Source organism: Phodopus roborovskii, unplaced genomic scaffold, assembly GCF_943737965.1.
Source record: "Phodopus roborovskii unplaced genomic scaffold, PHOROB, whole genome shotgun sequence".
NCBI lineage: Eukaryota > Metazoa > Chordata > Mammalia > Rodentia > Cricetidae > Phodopus > Phodopus roborovskii.
This window is the reverse complement of record NW_026126571.1, coordinates 17,235,583-17,258,323: the sequence shown is the minus strand read 5'-3', so window position 1 is coordinate 17,258,323 and position 22,741 is coordinate 17,235,583.

Here is a 22,741-nt window from a genome sequence, read left to right as displayed (position 1 = left end):
TGGAGCCACACACAAGCTACTAGAAACCAGTAAGGTTTAGCTTCAAGAGTGCTGTGGGTACTAGTTAACCTTAACATTTTCATAGGGATGTCCGTTTCCAAAGTGCCCACTCTCCATCCCAAGTAATAATAGCTTCTAAATCACAGGTTTCTAATGTCATTTGTCTTTTTTATTCAAATTAACGTAATGATAAAAACATCTTATAACAAACTTTGCCACTTACTAATGTAAAATCATCTTGTATATCTTATCTACACACACTGGAAGCAGGAACAGGGTTATTGGAGGCCAGCAGATTTGAAGCACCAATGCTGGCTGCTCTGATCTTTCTGTATGTTACCTTAGCAGCTTCCTGTGCCTTTATGAATCTCAGTTTTGTTGGACATAAAAGGGTGGAAGGTTAAATAGGCATGCTCTAGATGTTGAGAAACAGTCATTAAGCAACTTAATGGATATTGAGAAATCTGTTTCTAGGCTCTTCCTAAAAAAATTAGTCACAGCCTATATTAACTGTTAGACCTCTAGGAGTCTGAGGACCTATGTTGAGATTCTAGGCATAGGCACACCTTTGGGGATACTGGCTGGGGTATATGCATAGGGAGGAGGGAGGGAGTTGTGTTCCACAGACCCTTTGGTCTAATGGCCAACAGGGGCCATCCAGTCATTCATTGTCACAGTCTGGAGAAACAGGGCTAAAGGCAATTTTGCTTTCCACATGGTAGAAGGCAGATGCTAGCTCATGCACTATGAACAGAAATACAGTCTGCTTACAGAAACACCAAGTGCAGAGAAAGAGCAGGTTTGGACCAAGACATGAAGTAACACCTGCAGCAACGGCACTGACTTCTGTGGAACTGAGGAGTTTGGAGACCACTGGACCAGACTGGGCTAGTTCACATTTGCTTTCTTTATACCTGTCACCGCCATTCCAGAATGACTGCTACAGATCCTTTCCACTCCTAAATATCCCACATTACAAGAGAAACTAGACAGTTTCCCCAAAGACTAGTGAAGGAAGGTAATGTGACCAAGCCCACAGCCTCACTAGGGTCCAGGAAGGGAATAGAAATTGGACAATGCTGGCCAAGTAAGTACATGGCTAGTTGCGACCCTCTCAGGGTAGGTCTGATCCTAACCATCTCAATGCCCAGCATGACACCTGGCTCCTTTTAGGATCCCCTTCTTAAAGGTGTCACCTCTGAGGGACAAGGCATGTACCCAGGCATAACTCTGGGTATTGTGCAAATTAACCTTTGCTTTGTGATTATGAACCCCACCCAATCCTGTGAAATACATTAACCATTTTCCAAAGAAGACTCAAGTATAGGTGACAGAGATCCAATTAAACATTCCCATATAAGATGACAGTTTTCATCCCTTGTGGGGGAAAAAAAAAACTTTTCCCTCCACATCTCAATGACATCCAGGCTTCAGGAATCCATAGGCACACTGCCAAAGCCATTAAAACCATCTTTTGGTGCTGGGCCTAGTCGCATGGCTTACAACTGGAATCTCAGAACTCAGGAAGCAGATTCTCACTTGCCCTTCATAGCAGGCTTGGCCTTCATAGCAAGACCTTGTCTCCACAAAACAAAGGCTAGACATGTAGCTAGATATGTTGCTTACCAAGCATACACAAAGCTCTGGGTGTGATATTCCTACCACAAGACAATCAAAAACAAAGGCAGGACTAAGAAGACACTTTTAGTAGCCAGTAACATGCCCAGTGTATGTAATTGAAGGAAAAGCTGTCTCTACTATTATATAACCCAGGGAGCCAACTATCATTGTAAATCCATCAGGTGGGTGCAGAATAATCTTACAAGTTTCAGGTCCATGTCTCTCAAACGACATCATTTCCATTTCCCTCTGATAAAAAGGGGAGCAGGTCTGGGTTAAAGGTTATTTCTAGCTACTTTCCCCAGTAGGAATCTATACTAGGTATGCTGGGAATGCTAGGGTCTTTCCACATGTGGCTTTCAAGAATATGCTGGAATGGTATAATTTTGAAAGCTAGAAATGAAAGGCATTTTAAGTACGTGATGAAATGAATAAGGCATTGTGTTTTCCACTCTAATAACCAACATACAGATTGGTATGAGCCTGTTTGATAAAGCTGCTGCAGTTTTGAGTGTGATTTCCCTAGAACCCTAAACACACACCTCTGAGAATAATGATAAGGACTTCTCATAGGACAGGAATGAGAATCAATGTACAGTGCTTAAAACAGTGCTTGGTACCTCAAAAATAGCACTTGCTTGGCTAAATGCACACATAATGCCATGATTCCTCACATTGTGTATGGTCAAACTTGGATGGTCACTTTTTAAAAATCCATTATAAAACTAGAAAGTATGATATTTGAATTAGTTCATTCACTGACGACTCTTAAAATATAAAGGAAAGGAGTGAATATTTACAATACCCTCTACTTAAGATTATGTTTTAGAAACATTAATGTTAATTGTACTAGCAGATGTTTAAAAATGTACTGATATACATTTCTCAACAAATTTACCATGAATATTAGTATGCATAGTAGAAGAAAAATAAAATGAAGGATAAATTTTCCTTATTTTTATATTTTTATTTTTTTTTACATTTTTAGTAGTTCTTTGAGAGTTGCAACCTTGAAAACCAATTTGTGCTGTTCAAAATATTCTTGGATGCATGGTTCTCCATTGGGACATGATCAACTCACCAAGGACTACACTGTTTATGAAAATGGATCCCTCTTTTCCAGTCAGCTAAAAATTATCAGCATTTGGTCTGGCTTGCACTTGCATAGGTTTGGTGCAAATGTCAATACTGCTATGAATTCATGTGTGCAGCTACCCTGTTGTGTGCAGAAGATAATGTGTCCTGGTAGTCATCTGCTACGAATAGCTTGTACAGTCCTTCCATCCCCTCTTATGTAAGGATCCCTAATCCTTGGGAAGGGGCAGTTGTGATAGATATGTTTTCCCTTTAGGGCTGAGCATTTTGTTTCCTGTTCTCTGCATCATGGACAGTTATGTTAATCACTATCCACTGTAAGTAGAACATCTCAGGAGAGAGTTGAGAGATGCACTTTTCAATGGATATAATGATAAATAAGCCTTAGGAGTCAGATTAATACTATGTCCATAAAGCAAAATAATAAAAGTAGGTTCTTCTTTAGAGCCTATGACCCAATGGTGCCAGGTATGGATTTCTTTCATCTCGTTTCACTCCTTGTATCAATAAATAAATAAATAAATAAATAAATAAATAAATAAAATTGACAGCAGAAAACAAAACAAACTCTTGCAAGCACACAAACTCATGGAAATTGAACGATACATTACTGGATGATGAGTGGATCAAAAATAAAATAAAAAAGACAAAAAGTTTCCTGGAACTAAATCAACACAGCAAAATAAAACCTTGAAATACAACAAAAGGAGTCCTGTGAATGAAATTTATAGTTCTAAGTGCCTACATAAAACAAACAAACAAACAATAATCACACATACACACACAGAAAGAACACCAATGATGCAAATTAAAAGGCTAGAGAAAGAACAGACCAAATCCAAGTTTAGTAAGTGGCAAGAAATAATAAAAACCAAAGGAAAAATCAATGAAATGGGAAAAAGGCAAAAGTACAAATAACTAAGAACTGATTCTTTGAGAAGATGAACAAGATTGACAGACCCTTCGCCCAACTAACAAACAGAAGATGTGACTCAGAAGAACAAACTCTGAAATGAATAGGGAAATGTTACAACAGAAACCAAGGTGTAGTTTTTTTTTTTTTTTTTTTTTCTTTTTTAAATCTCTTTACTCTTTGGAGGTTCCGCCATCCAGCATAAATATACAGAGAGACTTATTGTTACTTATGAATGCCCAGTCTTAGCTTGGCTTGCTTTTAGCCAGCTTTTCTTCACTTACATTATCCTTTGCCTCTGGGCTTTTATCTTTTCCTAATCTATATTCCTTTCTTTATTTTTTAACTCTGTGGTTTGCTGTGTGGCTAGGTGGCTGGCCCTTGGAGTCTTCCTCTCCTCCTTTCTTTCATTTCTCAATCTTTTCTTCCCAGATTTTTCCTCCTATTTATCCTCTCTGCCTGGCCTCCCTGCCTGTCCTTTCTTCTTCCTAGCTATTGGAGTTCAGCTCTTTATTAGACCATCAGGTGTTTTATACAGCAAAGTAACATGGCCTCACAGAGTTAAACAAATGTAACATAAAAGAATGCAACACACCAGGCATTGGTGGCAGACACCTTTTATCTCAACACTCAGGAGGCAGAGGCAGTGGAATCTCTGTGAGTTCGAGGCCAGCCTGGTCTACAGAGTGAGTGCCAGGACAGGCTCCAAAGCAATACAGAGGAACCCTACCTCGAACAAACAAACAAAACAAAACAAAAATAACAACAAAAAAGAATGCAACACATTTTTGCATCATTAAACAAATGTTTCACAGCATAAACAAATGTAACACAACTTCAACTTATATTCATAAACTTCAAGGAATTCAGAATATCATAAGAGATAATTTTAAAAACTTGTACTACATAAATTTGAAAAAAAAAGGTAAATAAATTGATGAATTTCTAGATTCGGCTAAGAAACTAAAATTAAACCAAGAAGTGAAAAACCTGAACACATCAATTACAAATGTAGAGATTGAAATAGAAGGAAAAAAAAAAAAAGACTCCCAGCATAAAAAAAGAACCCAGGGCCAGGTGGATGCACAGGGGAATTTTAAATCAGAATGGACAAGTGGAGGACATAGAAACCAGTCAAGTGTGGCAGAGACCTGAGAGCAGCAACTCAAGGAATACTCTTGCTGGAGGCCAGAAAAGTCAGAGGAGAATTCTGGTTCATCTTTCTCTGTTATCTCCTAGATGAATCCCTCAGTCCTGGACACCTGGTTGGTCCAATTGGAGCAGCTCTTCTTCCTCCCCTACCTCATCCCAGCTTTTTCTGTAGTTCTCTGAAAACACCAGAGGTAGTAGTTCAATGATGCCACATTTACTTGGGCCATCCTGCTATACATGAGCTCTGTTCTCCTTTTCCCTTTTAAGATCTCACCTGGAATCTATAATAAACTTCCAAAACTCACCCTCTGTGCTATTTGATGCTCTTCTTCCAGTTCACAAGACTCGGACATCAAAACCCAGGGGTTTAATAGCCTTAGTGATCATCAGGGTTACAGGACCTTAGCTCCCTGAGAAAGGCTTTGTTATTCTCAAAGATATCCCAATGACTCCATACTAGAACTATGAAATATTCAGTATAACCGAGACCTGCTAAGAGAGATAGATCTTCAGGGGAACATAGACATATGTTCTAAATGGAGTGCCTGACTTCAGGAAGAGCTGTCCAGGGGTTAATACAGACTCCTGGAGGTGCACTTAGAGATGTGAACAGCATCTGTGAGTTGGATGACTACTTGATCAGCATTGGTGAGCTGGCCTCACAGAGGATCAACCAGGTGTGTGGCAGGCATCTGGAACACTGGAACAAACACTGAAAGTCAAGGATGCAGTCAGCAGTAAGGTGACATTGTTCTCTGTCCTCACACAGCTCATACTTACTCCTCCAGTATTTAATACCCAATGAAAACGGAACAGACATGCCATCTCTCTTCTGCTCTGTTGACACACCCAGAATTCCCTTTTTTTTTGTTTTATTTTTTTTAAATAAGATTTTCCAAAGAATATGAAGTAGTTTGCTTTGTAGAATCTCCCTTAGCCTCTTTTAGATTATCGGATTTTATTCCTCTCTTATTTCAAGCTATTTTTAATCAAAGTTGCCCCATCTATTTATTTTGCTCCTCTATACTTTTTCCTTTATGAACACAATATTCTTACTCTACTCTTTCCCTTTCCATTCATATCTGTAGCAAATTATATCTTACTGCAGCCTTTCTTACCACTGTTTCTTTACTTCTTAAATGATTGGCATTATTATTGAATATTCAAAGAGGCCTACACGTCTGTCTCAGTTACTTTTATATTGCTGTAGAAAAACACTGTTATCAAAGGCAACTTATAGAGGGAAGTATTTATTTGGGCTCATGGTTCCAGAGGGATAAGACTCCATCACAACCATCATGGGGAAACATGACAGCAGACAGGCATGGTAGTAGAAGCAGACACGAGCTCAAATCTGAAACCATAAAAATGAAGCAGCAGTTCCACCAACTATGGACCAATCACTCAAATATTTAAGCCTATGAGGGGCATTATCATTAAAACCATCCCATTCCACTCCCTGCCTCCTAGAGAGTTATGGCCATATCATAATGCAAAATGCATTTAGTCCAACTTTAAAAGTTCCCTTGGCTAAAATTAGAAACACCAATGACAGTTTATGCTGGAGAGGATATAGAGAAAGGGGAACACTCCTTCACTGATGGTGGGACTGCAAATTTGTACAGCCATTTTGGAGATCAGTATGGCATTTCCTCATGAAAATGGGAATCAGTCTACTAAAGAACATGGCAATCCCCCTCTTAGGCATATACCCAAATGATCCACACCCATGCAACAAAGACATCTGTTCAACTATGTTCGTAGCAGCATTATTTGTAATAGCAAGAACCTGAAAGCAATCTAGATGCCCTCAACTGAAGAATGGATAAAGAAGATGTGGCACATTTACACAATGGAATACTACTCAGCGGAGGAAAAAATGGAATGTTGAAATTCGCAGGCAAATGGAAGGAACTTGAAGAAACAATTCTGAGTGAGGTAACCCAGTCACAATAAGAGGAACATGGTATGTACTCACTCATATATGGAGCAAAGGATCACCAGCCTACAATTCACACTGCCAGAGGAACTAGGATACAAGGAGGAAACTAAGAGATTCATACAAGGTCCCTCACAAAAGGGGAAAAAACAAACAAACAAACAAACAAAAAACCACAAGATCCCCTGAGCATATTGGAGTGGGAGGGAGCAGTGAGGCAGTATCCTTATCCTTCCATGGGGGATGTGCTCTATGGGGGCTGTTCTTATTCAAACCACCACTGTACTGCTCCAGTAATTCACTCACTGTGCAGAAGAATTTCCTCAAGCTCACTAGTACCTAGAAGACGACTGTATTTTCTTGCTCTGATTTTTAGTTTCCCAGTTATATTGCTATTACAGATTTTTTTGTACACTTTTTCTGATAGATGCTTACTGTAGCTGACTGTGTGTCATCCTCCATCATAAATTCCATTTTATAACTCTGTTGACTACCTCATGTTATTCAGTAAAAACTGTCCTGTCTGGATTCTCACTATAAACACACAATGCATGTACACTGAAGGATGCATTCCACTGATTGTAAAGGGTATTGATGGCCATTTAGGGAATTGATGGCCTCATACCATAAGTTGGAGAAGGAAGCAGACATACTAAATAAAAACAGCATATGGATTCATAGAGCAAGTGAAAGTAACAGCTTTATTGCAAATAGTTCCCTTAAAGAACAGAAGGGGTCTGAGATCTGGGAGTCCAGGTGTCAAGTAAACTAACTCTGGGTTGGGAGGGCTCTTGGGTCCTCCCTCTTCCTCCTGATTCTCTTTAGATAGCTCTATATGACTTTTCATTTCTCCTCTCAGTGTCTTCTGAGAACAAGATGCTATCATCTTCTGAGTGGTTGTTTTAATTTTCCCTTTCTACTTATGTCCCTCTAACTCCCTCATCCCCTCCTCTCAGAGATAGATACTGGCTGCTGCTGGGAATGGGACTGCTCTAGCTGCTTCACACTGAGAAAAGGAAGGGTCAATATAGGAGAGTGGATGTCTATGGAGGCCTCTTTGGACTGGTTCAGGGAACTGCTATAAAATTCTAATAGGCAGTGCATCTGGAGTTCTATCTATAAGACCATCTATATATAGTCTGATATCTTGCTATGTTATCTTAGCCCACCTTTCATAACATGTTTTACAACCATAATACCATTGGTGAAAGCAGGCTACTCACCGAGAAGAGGTATCCTTTTTCCAGAGGTAGGAGGTATTTTTTTTTTTTTTTTATCCCCAGAGTATGGTGTTAGACATAGTTTTCCATTCTCTATTTAAGAAGGACAGGACTGAAGGAGTAGATAGGACAGTACTAGAAGCCACTACAGTAAGATTTAAGGGTAGGATGACCATTCCCAGAAAAGTCCTATGTAATAGTAATAAGATGAATAAAGTCCATTCAGAGTGGATAGCAGTATTAGATTATGCCAACAATGAATAAGGGAGAAAAGACAAGAGTTGGTAATATAATGGTGCAAAGGATTGCTAATCATCTAGGACATAGATGGTTGCTTTTGAAAAGTAGTCTGACTTCTTAGATGGCTTGGTGAGGACACCCTTGAAGTGTTGGAAGGAGTAGGAAGCCTTCGGTTCAGATGTTAGGGGGGTTGAAGAAAACTTTTGGGTCTCCTTAAGGGAATAGGTCTACCCAGTTCTGCAAACCTAAAAATTCAGATCAAGCTGGTAACCCTGAAGAACATTCTTAGTTGCCTGGCAGTCTGAGAACAACATAGATCAAGGAAGGCCAGATCAATTCAAATCCCAGAATACATCTTCCTCCCTCGAGTATTATCCCTAAGTGTGTAACTCAAGATGGGCATATTGGGTCTTTTCTCAATAGACCCTATATCCTCTTGTGGCTAAGAAGTTGAGGAGGGATTCACTGTCCTAAGAGATTCCTTTCTTCAGATGCCCCACACAGAAACAGGCCAGATATCTATTGGAGAAAAGTCGTGTGGGGACTTTCCCAGTTCATAATGTCCTGGGCCAAAATCAGTTTGAATAAAATTGGGTCTACCTCTAAAGTCTTGGGGTAGAATGGCCCAAGTGATTTTCTGGATTTATGAGTTTATCCTCAAAAGTAAACAAAAGCTGAATTTTTAGGTTACAGGGATATACAAAATAAGATATCCATCATAACCAAGATGAAATAGTAAGTTTTTCCAGGCAGGATATAGTTCAGGAGGGGATAAAGAATAACCACAGCCTTGTTGGTTAGTCAGATGTTTTATACCAACCTGTATTTATTGGGCTCCTTTGAACTTCCCAAAAGGTGAATTATAGGTGCTAAAATATTTCCTTAAGAGTCCCTGTCTTTAAGGGCCACCATAGTAGGTTTGAGTCCCTCTACAACTTCAGGACTGAAAATAGGTGGAATTCTTTAAGTAGATCAGTGGCTCTCAACTCCTGAGCTGCAATTTCTTTGGGGGGGGGAGTTAAATGGCCTTTTCACAGGGCTCTCATATCAGATATTCTGCATATCATATATTTACAATTCAAATCATAGCAGTAGTAAAATTACATTCATGAAGTGGCAATGAAAATAATTCTATGATTTGGGTTATCACAACATGAAGAACTTTATTACAGTGTCATAGCATTAGGGAAGTTGAGAACCTCTCCTTTAGATGTATCAGGAAAACTGAAGCAGTGTGCCTTGACCTTTCATCTCCCCACTGGTCCAAAATGAGGATATTGGCTTTGATCAAGGGTGGGTATAGGTCTTCCTAGAGGCAGGATGAGGCCTACCTGATATTGGGCAGTGATTTCTGCCTAAAAGAGGAACAGAGTCTCTGGAACAATGGGGAAGGAATATTGCAAGAAGAGATTTTTTCAACTCACCCTCTTTTGTTAGGCTATAGGCTAAATGGAAATTCTCCTCAGAGGCTTGTAGTGAGATAGTCTTTCCACAGGTCACTTCCGCCCATGGCTCCACCCCCAATGGGCGTGGTCAGTACCACAGAAGGACTATCTCACTACTAGGCGGAAGTGACCTGTGGAAGGACTATCTCACTACAGAGGCTGACCTGATAATCCCCTGAAAGTGTTGTTTTCTGGAATTGGGGATTTTGAGGAAAGGGAAACACAAAAATTATGCTTCAGTGTCTACTGGGAAGTTCAGGGCATGTTTCCTACTTGTAAAGTTACCTGGGGACCCTCAAGTTTGACTGGTACAATGGGAGCCTGAGCCCTGGATTCCTGGATGTTTAGATGTCCTTGATCCCTTGGAGCTCAGAGGACATATCATCCTCCAATTATTGGGCATTTGGGACAAGATCCAGTGGGGGACAGAGACATGTTTCTCATAGTTTTCTCCTTCTTGAGACATTTCCTCTGGAAGTTTCCTAGCAGTCCACAGAGGAAGCATGGTCCAGAGGAGCCATTGCCCCATCCCCTTTGGGGCATTTGATCATTATGCCATTTACCATTTTTCTTTCTCTTTCCAGGACCCAGCTGTAATACACTGAGTTGGCACTCTGGAACAGTTGTGTCCAAAAGCGTATCCACCAGAGAGGGTGGATCCTCAATAAGGATTTGCCTAAAGCCATCTCTGGTAAGAGGGGTATATGCTTGGGAGAAAAGTAGCCATAGTCCTTAGTATTATTAAGATAGAAGGGTTCATGGTGCAACTGGTGGAAATATACAAGGACACTATTGACTAATATGATACTAATACCTATTCTACGTTTGCAGACCCCCAGGCCATAGTGATGAAGCCAGGGATAGGATAAGGTGGTAGAGTCCAAGGTGGAAAAGTAGAATTGGTAACAGAGTGGGCAGGGGAACTAATTAGATGTTACACCATCTTCATCTTAGCATTGGGGAGCAAGAATTTAGGAGAATCACCCCAGGGGCTTAGAATATAGCAATCTGATTACAGAACATAACCCTTAACCCTTTCTTCTTCTTCTTTTTTTTCTTCTTTTTTTCTTTTTGATCTTGAAGTAGAAAGTGGTTTCTGCCATACCCAAGCACCCCTCTGTTGCTTCTGGGGGCTGCTCTGAAAGCTCATTATTTGTTGACAATACTTGGGGAAGTCCTTTGGAAATGCAGGAACCTACAAAATACTCTCTTAAGCTTTACCCAGAATGGAACCAGTCAAGCTAGTTCTCAACCCATGACAGGATTTGCTCACAGTTGTGAAGACTTTATCTGTGATTTCCTTTCCCCATGCTGAGGAAAAGTGAAGCCACCAAGATCTACTCTCAGCTCTACTGTTAACATTCTTGCCATTTTCTTTCTCAGCCCCCACCCCATCTTGAAGATCTCCAGATCCCAGAGTCTTTTGCAAGGCCAACACAAAACTTTGTAGAGGGTTATGGGAAGCCTGGTCTGGAGAAGGGGCATGTTTTTGGAAGGGGGATTTGTACAGTCAGAGATGTTATCTGTAAAGAGCCTGTTCCCACCACCCCAGCCCCTTCCTTGGGAATTCCCATTGTCCTGGTTAATAGTTTGTCAAGCTGACACAAGCAAGCTAAAGTTGAGAAAATACCTTTATCAGATTGCCTCTAGGCAAGCTTCTGGGACTTTGTCTTGATTGATGATCAAGACATGATTGACATGGGAGGGCCCAGCCCATCATGGGATAGATCATTCAATCATGGGCAGTACTACTCCTAAGTAGGTGTAAGGAATCAGGCTGAGCAAGCCATGGCAAGCATGCCACTAAGCAGTGTTCCTCCACAGTCTTTGCTTCAGTTCTTGTCTCTAGCTTCCTACCTGAAGTTCCTACCCTGACTTCATTTCATGATGGACCGTGATTGGGCTATGTAAATTAGCTAAATCCTTTCTGTCCCACGTTACTTCGGTCATGGTGTTTATCACAGCACTAGACAACAAGCACATATCACACATATCACATCCTGTATGAAACCCACTGGCAGGTGAAGGCACAGGATCCTGCCTATGAGTTAAGACTTTGGTGACAAAGCTTTGAGGGAGAACATTCATACCTCTATTCTTGAGAGCTCTAAGGAAGAGTAAATAGTGTTCAGTAGCAATCTGGATTCCTGACAGCTCAAGCCCCTCAAAGGCGTCAGCAGCTCCCAACATTTCTTTCCAACACAGAAAGAGTTCTTCCCCTCTTAGCTCATTCATAGCCTGCATTAAATTACAAGCACTTCCATCTAAACTCAAAAGAAGCTTGCCACCGCTTATCTTCCTCAGTGTTGGAAAACTTCCAGGTAACTCTTGAGTTTTACCTATGTGTTAGAGTGGCTCAAGAAATGGAGTGAAAATTGAGAGTGTCTTCCCTTCCCTGAGATGACCTAACCTTGGGTATCTACACTTAGCTCTTCACAGCACACGGGGTCAAGAGGCAGGCATGGGGTGAAGAAGGGTCCTTTCTCATGGAGCTGTCCCAGGTATCTCAAGTTTTGCATCTGCCCTCTACCAACTTTCTATCCTGGAAAGATGATCAGTTCCTTGGGGTCCAGTTCAAAGTGACTTTTTGCTTAGAAGTGGTGGCATAAACACTCACCTTGATTCATTCTCCATTTCACGGGAGAAATCTGTAGCTGTATGAGATCAGTGTATGCCATTCCATGGTAGTCCCATTCTCTGTCCTCTTTGCTTGTGGTTGCTTTAAGGACTGACTTGGGTTTTTCTGATCATGCCAGTAGTAGTTGGTGATGGGACCAGTACTCAACACAAGTTACCCCAAGACCAAGTTCTTAGCCCAAAGATTTATATTCCCCAGAGGGACAAAGTGAAGGGAATAAAGGACAAAGACAAGAGTTAGAGGACAAGGGAGGTGAGGAAGGGAACACAGGAGAAAGGGGAAGGGATATTTGTCTCAAAAGGACAAAGGGCTTCATCTGGATCCAGAGGAGATGCATGTGGCTCATAGGCAAATGACACTTTATAAAGGTAAAAAGGGAAACCCTGTGATAGGATGAGGTGTTTAGTTTTAGCTGGGCAAGTTAATTAGGGCAGCCAAAGGTGGCTGTTGATGGTTGGACTTCAATACTATGGTATCTGGACCTTTTAGTCAGCCTCAGGAGGAGGAATTGGCCAAATAAGGAAATAGACCTTGGTTGCTATCTTTATTAATGTAATTACAGCTTTTAGCAAAGCAGAGGAAATGGGAGAAGGGCACGGGCCAGAGCCATGTTTGCCATGCTCAGACCAGATAGAATCCCTTTAGCTGGGGGTTCCTTTTGCTCTAAAGAGATCCTCAGAGTGTTTGAAATAAATTTCAAAACGGTTGTAGTAATTTTGGAATCTTTTCAATTTCCATTCAGATATACAGACTTGAGAAGGGGTCTTCTGAAGTCCTGGATGCGTATCTAAGAACTGTAACAAGGATACTGGTTGTCATCTAGAAGATCACGATGCTCATTCTATGAGAAGGACACAGGATTAAATGCCTAAGAACATCAAAAGATAGTCAAAAGTTACAGGTTTATTGTAAACAGCTGCCTTCAGGATGGGAGAGACCCAGAGCTGGAAGTCCATTAGGTTGATTCTGGGTTGGATTATAGGGCCCCTGGGTTTTCCTTTTCTTCCTATTGGAAGAAATTCCTAATTTATATTTGAAAATAAATTAATGCAAAGTTTTTTGATCAGTGATTGAAAGACATGGTTCCTGGGCATGGGTTTTCTAGTTTACATTTTGTATTTTCTCACATAGTTTTTGAGGACTCTGTATACACACACAAACACACACAATTGTCATCTTCTAAAGCGATCTATTTTATGTAACAGGAGAAAAATAGCCTGGTAAATGAAACTGTCGTTAGCTCCATAGGTATCTGTTACACTTAGAGAACACACAGTGCTGATGTAGCAGGGATTTAACAGTGCAGCATGCCCAGCCACTTTAGTTATCAGAGGAAGGAGCTCAGGTCAAGAGAGGTTAAGCAGTGACTGTGTCTCCTGACACAGCCTTAAGATTGTACTCTCCATAGCTGTTCTTTCTGCACCACAGAACAAAGAATCTGTAACACAGCTTCAAACAATGAGATTTACAAACACCTTTACTACACCTTCAAAGCTTAGTGGCCTTTTGTTGTGAAGTAGGTTCCCTCCAAGATTGAAGCCTATCCGGCAGGGAAGCAAGTTCCTTAAGACAAAAGGTAAACAACTCAAGGTGGGCTCAGAAAGTCTCTGAAAATGACCAGACTCCCTAGGCTCCTTTCACAAGATAAACAGTCTAGACTACTGACAGAAGCTCAGACAAGTCAAGTTGCTGAGACACAGACCAGCCAAGCAGCCTGAAAGAAAGCAGATACTGGCCCAGGTGACAATGGATTTCAGATATTCATACCACTACAGAAGAATAGGACATGAAGTGTGAAGAATGTTTATTAGCTTGACTTATATGTTGATAAAGAACACATGTATGAAAACATTTTGTTTCACAATTATATGTATCATTATTTGTCCATTAAAAGTTGAAATACTACTTTCTTCTGGGATTCATTCTAATTACTTTATTGATATTATCTTTTCTTTTAAATTTTTTTATTTAATATGTTTTTCTTATTTTACATATTGATTCCAGTTCCCTCTCCCTCCCATTCTCCAATGCCTTCTACAGAACTCCACATTTCATCCCCCATCCACTCCCCAGGGAGGGTGAGGCTTTCCTTGAAGGATCATCAAAATCTGTCAAGTTATTTGGGGTAGGACCTAGGTCCTCCCCCGTGTCTCTAGGCTAAGGGAGTATCCCTCCATGGGGAATGAGCTCCCAAAGTCCCTTCCTGCATTAGGAATATATCCTAGTTCCATTGTCAGAGGACCCATAGACTACCCTGGCCTCCTAACAGAGACCCACGTTCAGGGGGTCTAGGTTGGTCTTATGCTGGTTTCCCAGCTATCAGTCCATGAGATCCCCATTGTTCAGGTCACTGTTTCTGTGGGTTTCTCCAGCTTGGTCTTGACCCCTTTGCTCATTACTCCTCCCTCTCTGCAACTGGATTCTGGGAGTTCAGCTCATTGTTTAGCTATGGGTGTCTGCTTCTGCTTCCATCAGCTACTAGATGAAGGCTCTAGTATGGCATATAAAGTAGTCATCAATTTCATTATTGGAGAAGAGCCTTTCTACTATTGCTTAGATTGTTAAGGTCATCCTTCTAGACCTCTGTAAATTTCCCTAGTGCCAGATTTCTCTTTAGACCTATAATGCCCCCCTCTATTATGGTATCTATCTCTTTTCTTGCTCTTCTGTATCCCCCCCAACTCAATCTACCATTCAGCTATGTTCATAGCAGCATTATTTGTAATAACCAGAACCTGGAAGCAACCTAGATGCCCCTCAACTGAAGAATGGATGGAGAAAATGTACATTCACACAATGGAGTATTACTCAGTGGGGGGGAAAACCCAATGGAATCTTGAAATTCACAAACATATGGATGGAACTTGAAGAAACCATCCCAAGTGAGGTAACCCAGTCACAAAAAGACAAACATGGCATGTGCTCACTCATATATGGATTTTAGATATTGAGCAAAGGGTGACCAGCCTACAATCCACACTACCAGAGAAGCGAGGAAACAAGGAGAACACTGAGAGAGACATATGTGGTCCCCCAGAGAAGGGGAAAGACACACGATCTCCTGAGCAAAGTGGGGGCATTGGTGGAGGGGAGAGGGAATTAAGAGAATCAGAAGGGGAGGAGAGGAGAACGTGAACAAGCAGGAAGATTGAGTTGGGGGAAAAATACAGGAGAGCAAGAAAATAGTTATGTATCATTGTGGTTTCTTAACTTCTGCAATTGCTGCAGGCTTTCAGTTGTCCTGATTTGTCTCCTTATAGCGAATGATTAGAGTAAAACAGAAACTATTTTTGAAAGCATATGTATTAAAGTTTTTATTTTGAGGAATAAACTAAAAAGGAGAGAACTGATACTATTAATTTGGGGGAAAGTGCTCTCTCTTCTAAACTAATTGTAATTGTGTGTGTGTGTGTGTGTGTGTGTGTGTGTGTGTGTGTGTGTGTGTGTGTGTGTGTACATGTGGAGGCCCAAGAGCCATTATTAGAAGCTGGTTCTCTTCTTCCACCATGTAGGTCTTGGTAGATGGAACTAAGGCTTGATGGTAAGCACCTTCACCAACTGAGCCATCTCAGACTCAGAAAAGCCTTCTTGATGTTAGTCAATTGAAATAATGCCTAATACTTATTGATTATTTCATGTTCTATATGCTTTACATTTAAAGTTTCATTCCAATCCTATGGATCAGTGAAGAAATGGAAATAGAACATGTTCTAAGATTCCAGTCACAAACATTGAGGTCAAACCTGGGTCTATAGAAACAGTTGAATTAAGTGTTTCTCAAAGAACACAAGTTCATGAGCAGTATGTAGAGATAAAAGTTAAATTATAATTATAATTTTATTATGCAATTCTTTGGCTCCGCAGTGAATAATATGATGGGACCATTATCTTAGTGATTATGGCTAAAGCCCCACTTTTGTAAAGTTTACAAAAATTGTAAAAACTTAAGTTTCTCTCTAGTCCCTTTGGAGAGTACCACTGATACAGGGTACTTGGAAGCTTAATTCTTAAGCTCTGTGATCATTTTGTCTCAGGCCATACTGACTAGAATGATGAGCCATGATGTTCAGCACTTGCTCATTTCTTATTAAAGATGTACCTTAGGAGAAATGAAATTAGGTGAAAGGAGAAGGAGAGAGGAATACAGGAGGAAAATGAAGGGATAAAGAAAACTAGTAAATGAAAGAAGGACAGTAGGAAGAACCAAAATGCAGCCATGACCATCCAAACAAGCCTTGAACTAGAATCTACACTTTAGTCAGGCCATTAGAATGTCAAGTAAAGCCGGGCAGTGGTGGGGCACACCTTTAATTCCAGCACTCAGGAGGCAGAGGCAAGAGGATCTCTGTGAGTTCAAGGCCTACCTGGTCTACAGAGAAAGTTCCAGTACAGGTTCCAAAGCTACACAGAGAAACTCTGCCAGGAACCCCCCTGAAAACAAGTATAAATAAAGCCACATATATTTGATAACTCTATATATAGTAACTCATAATTACAAACACATTAGAAACTTCCACTGTCATGGTCATTACATGACATTTAATAGTAAGTTTTACAAGAGTAAAACAACTGCTTTGTTTTTTTCCAAAAGGACGTTTTTCTGAATTGCTAGAGTCTTCATGAAGCTTTATTGTTGTAAATTTTGATGATAATTCTTTCACGTTGAATGATTAAATATGCAGTAGGGGTAATTGGTGGCTCACTTATAATCTATAGATCCAACAGGTTCGTGGGTAGAATTCATGTGGCCTATGAATTTAGAAAGACAACAGTGACAATATTTCCCTGCCAACTTCTAACTTCAATCTAGCCTTTCTTTTGATTAGGAGTGTGGACAATATACCACTAAGTCATCCCCTCCTGATGCATTGCCTTGTCGTCTTACATTCTGCAGATGCCTCAGCATCAGTTACCTTCCCGCTCGTTTAAATCCTTAGTGGATTTTAGACTGGTTCTAGATTTTGTTATCTTTGTGTTAAAACATATTCAACCAACCATATCTTTGTTATTAGAAAGATCTTGATAATCACTATGTTTTATCATTGAATTTAAAATATTTTATGCTAATATTTTCAGAGTCTCGTGGGCACAAAAGAAATGAAGAAATTTTTTCAAGGACAAAATGTCTTTGCTCACTGCAGTGTTTTCTGGTTAGTAGTCTAGGGAGGCAGGGAAGGGGAACAGTGGTGCTTACATGTGTAGTACAGCAGGTGGCAGCACTCCACTGACAGATTCCTCAGCATCAGCTTCATTGCTTGGAATGTAAACAGTAAGATGATTACAGTGGAATGTGTTTCCAGGAAGTAGAATTTGATATTTTACAGCCTTGTAGCTATTTGTTACATAACATATGCTATCCAAAACTAGTTCTCAGTCCGGGAGGCATAAAAGGAAATTAAGTTACATATTAGGGTTTCCAAAATATGGTTTTTTTTTTTTTAAATACCCATAAACACACAAGTCACAAAAGTAAAAATAAAAAAAAAAATTGAAGGTAAATCTGACAAAAATACCATGTTGCGATTCACATAAAATTTCACTGTCTTTGATGTGACTTCTGAATTTCTTGAACTATTCATCCAAGTTTATGTTACTTATATGTTTAGTTCTCCCTAAACTTTGTAATATTTTAATTTACATCTACTGAGGATTTTATACATGACTACAGTATATAGTCATCCTTTCCTCTGCCCCTCCAATTCTTCCAATATCCCCTACTCCCTGTCAAATTCATTACTTCTTTATTATGCTATACCTAATATGTTTTGAAAAGGCATGTGTGTGTGTGTGTGTGTGTGTGTGTGTGTGTGTGTGTGTGTAGGACTGACTACATGTGATTGGATAACCTATTAAGAGGCTTATTCCTGGAGGAATACACATATACACACATATAAACACACACACACACATATATATACACACATATATAAAACCATATATATGTAGGTTTAAGTAAGCTTATAAAATAACGTTTTCCTATGGCTATTAGAACATTCTTAGTGTTATTTGCTCTTTCTTCCTCCCTCGGACTATTTCCTTTTCTCTCCCCAGTTAGTCTCCTTTCCACTTATTTCTCTTTATAGAAACTGTGCCCCATTATCCTTCTCACTAGAAAGACTTCCATCCCCAACCCCAAACCCATAGTGAGCCACTTCTGTTTCAGGATTTATTCCAGGCTATATACTCACATCTAAATCTTTGGAACTAGGATGCATAAATGAGAGCGTTTGTGACATTTGTCTTTCTGAGTTTGGGTTACCTCACTCAGTACACTTTTTTCTAGTTCCATTCATTTACCTGAACATTTTATTATTTAGTATTACACAGTGACTATGTACCAAATTTTTATTGTCATTCATCAACTAAAGGAGATTGTTTCCATTTCCTAGCTATTTTGAACAGGTACAGTGAAAATGGCTGAGTATTTCTGGAGTGGATATCAAGTCCTGCAGGTTTATAAGCCGTGGAGTATATAGCTGGGACATACTTTTAGTATTTTGAGAATTCTCCACACTGACTTCCAGAGTGCCGGCACCAATGTGTACTCCCACCAACAGTGGATGTGGGTTTAGTACCTTTCCCCACATCCCTCCTAGCGTTTGTTGGCAGTTGTCTTGTTGGTTATAGCCAGTTTGACTGGGATAAGATGAAATCTCAAGGTAGATTTAACTTGCATTTTCCGTAAGGATGTTGGATAGCTCTAGGAAAAAAATATTTCTTAGTTTTATTTTTTGATGTTTCTCTATTTAGATCCATGGACTATTTTTTAAATTAGATCATCTATTTTCTTGATTTATATACTTTTTAGTTCTTTGTATATTCTGGATATTAAACATTTATAAAATGTGTTTCTGGCAAAGATTCTCAGTCTGTGGACTTTCTCTTCTCTCAGCTGATTGTTGTAGAGCTGTTGCTCCCTTAATTGTACAGAAGAGTTTTAATTTAAGAAGTCCCGTTTACCAGTTCTTGAGACTATTTTTGATCAAATGGAGTCCTAATTAGAGAATCTTTTCCTATGCCTATATCTTATAGGGCACAACTTTTTTCTTCCATCAGTTTCAGTATTTCAGATTTTACATTGTGGTCTTTGATCCATTTAGAATTGATTTTTGTGCTGGGTGATTTGAGTATAATGTCAGTTTTCTATATGTGGATATTTAGAGTTTTCCCAGCACCATCTATTGAAAATTCTTGTCTTTCGTTGTCAAATACAGATAGCAGCGTTATATGCACTCACATCTGTGTCTTCCACTTTGCTCCACTGAACTACATGTCTGACTTTGGCTTTGTACCAAGCCATTTTTTTATTACCATTGTTCTGTAAGAAGGCTTGAAACATGGTAATTGTTTTAGATCATTCCTTTTGTTCTGATTTATTTTGGCTGTCTAGGGTCTTTTGTGGTTCCCTACTAAATTTAGGAAGGATTGTAGTTATTTTATTTGTTTGTTTTCACTCTTTTGGGGGTCCACCATCCAGGTCCCAAGTACATACATGGAGACTATTCTTAATCATGACTGCCTGGCCTTTGCTTGGCTTATTTTTAGCCAGCTTTTTAAATTTAAATTATCCCATTTCTTTTTAACTACATTTTGCCTCTGGTGTTTTTACCTTTCTTTATTCTATATGTCTTTCTTTCTCTCTTACTCTGTGATTGGCTGTGTTGCTGTGTGGCCCCTGGCACCCTCCTGTCCTTCTTTTCTTGCTCCTCATTTCTTGTCTTGAGCCTAGATTTATCTTCGTATTTATTCTCTCTGCTTACCAGCCCCACCTTTCCCTCTCCTGCCAAGCTATTGGACATTCAGCTCTTTCATTAGACCAATCAGGTGTTTTAGGAAGGCAAAGTAACACAGCTTTACAGAGTTAAACAGATGCAACGTGCAAGAATGCAACACATCTTTTCATCATTAATAAATATTCCACAGTATAAATGATGGTTACACACATTAAAGTAATATCCCTGTTTGTGTTCTTGTTTCTACTTTGTCTTTCAATGATTATAGCATCATTTGTTTTCTTTCTGTAGTCGCTTGTCCTTACTTATTTTTCTCTTTAGCTTCTAGAATTCTATATATGATTGATTTGATGGACGTGGATACTTTTATGTATTTTTATCATATAAAGTATTTTTTTCCTATAACCATGAACAGTAGTTTTGCTGGGTATAGTAATCTAGGTTAGCATCTGTGGTCTTTTAGATGCCTGGGGTGCATGGCTCCAGGCTCTTCCAGCTTTCCAACTTCCCTTGAGGAGTCAGCTGTTACTCTTGTGGGGGAGTTCTTTATATGTGACTGTTACTTTCTTCTTGTGGCTTTCAATAACCTCTCTCGCTTGCCTATTTTTAGTGTTTTAAGTAGGATTCACTGTGGGGGATTTTCATTTCTTGTCCTGTATATTGGGTGTTTTTTTCCTATTTCTTGTAACTCTGATTATGTCTTCCTTCAATTTGGAGAAGTTTTGTTCTCTGATCTATGCCATTGGCCTGGGATTTGTCTATAGATCTGGTAATCTGTAGATCTGGTTTTGCTTCATGTGTTTTTAACTGTTTTTCTTTTTTCTTTTCTTTTTTTTTTTTTTTTTTTTTTTTTTTTTGAGTAAGTGTCTTAGTCCTCTACTATATCTTCAATTCCTGGTACTCTAGCTTCTAGAAAGGTTTCCCCCCCCCCCTAATTTTCTAATTAGAATATTAAGGTTTTTTTTTTTTTAGCAGAAATAATGCCTTTATTTTTGTACAGTTTTAATGCATAGGTCTATTTATGTTAAACACAAGATTTTTTTCTTTAATTCTTAATAAATCATTCAGTGTAACTCAATTTCCTTAAACTCTATATTAGATTCTGTATCTTATATACTATACAATGATGTAATAGATTATTTAACTACTTTCAGCTTTTTTGTGGACATATGATAGCTATTTCTAATTTTTGCTGTTAGAAATAATGTATATTGTAAACATTCTTTTTTGCTAAATATTTTTATTTTTTTTTTAAATTTGAAACAAGGTTGTTTTGCCTGTCAATCCCAGTTCCCTCACCCTCCCCTCCTCCCCTATCACCCCCACCAAACCCCAGCCCATCCTCGTTCTGCTCCCCAGGGAGGGTGACGCCTTCCATGGGGAGTCTTAAAAGTCTATCATATCATTTAGGGCAGGGCCTAGACCCTCCCCCATGTGTCTAGGCTGAGAAAATATTCATCTATGTGGGATGGACCCCAAAGTCCATTCATATACTAGGGATAAATACTGATCCATTACGAGGCCCCATAGACTGTCCAGTCCTCCTGACACCCACATTTGTGTGTGTGTGTCAGGGTCGGTCCTATGCTAGTTTCCCAGTTATCACACTGGAGTGCATGAGCTCCCCCTTGTTCAGGTCAGTTGATTCTGTGGGTTTTTCCAGCCTGGTCTTAACCATTTTGCACATCACTCCTTCCTCTCTGTAACTGGATTCCAGGATTCCGCTCATTGTTTAGCTGTGGGTGTCTGCTTCTGCTTCCACTAGCTACTAGCTACTAGATGAAGGCTTTAGGATAAGATAGTTGTCAATCTCATTATTGTGGAAGGATATTAAAGGTAACCTCTCCACTATTGTTCAGAATGTTAGTTGGGTTTATGCTTGTAGCTCTCTAGGCATTTCCCTAGTGCCAGATTTCTCCTTAAAACTATAATGACTTCCTCTATTATGGTATCACTTTTCTTGTTCTCTATTCTTTCCCTCTCTCAATGTTCCCTCATGCCCACATCTGCCTTTCTCTTCACCCCTTCTCTTTCTCCTAACTCCCTTTATGCTCCCTTCATGCTTCCAATTTGCTCAGGAGATCTTGTCCCTTTCCCCTTCTCCAGGGGACCATGCATGTCTCTCTTAGGGTCCTCCTTGTTTCCTAGCTTTTCTGGCGGTGTGAATTGTAGGCTGGTAATCCTTTGCTCTATGTCTAAAATTTGTATATGAGTGAGTACATATTGTGTTTGTCTTTTTGTGATGGGGTCAACTCACTCAGGATGGTTTCTTTTAGTTCCACCCATTTCCCTGGGAATTTCAGGATTCCATTATGTTTTTCCACTGAATAGTACTCCAATGTGTAAATGTACCACATTTTCTTTGATTCCATTGGTGTACCTGTCTATTTTTGTGCCAATATCAAGCTATTTTTCAGGACTATCACCCTATAATCGAGTTTGAAGTCAGGATAGGGATGCCCCCAGAAATTTGTTTATTGTACAGGGTTGTTTAGGCTATCCTGGGTCTTTTATTTTTCCATATAAAGTTGAACATTGTTCTTTCAAGGTCTGTGAGGAATTGTGCCAGGATTTTTATGGGGATTGCATTGAATCTGTAGGTTACTTTTGGCAGGATTGCCATTTTTACTGTGTTGATCCTATATATCCAAGAGCATGGGAGGTCTTTCCATTTTCTGGTATTTTCTTTAATTTCTTGATTATCAAGTTTTTTAATAACTTAACTGATCTTCACTTCAGCTCAAGA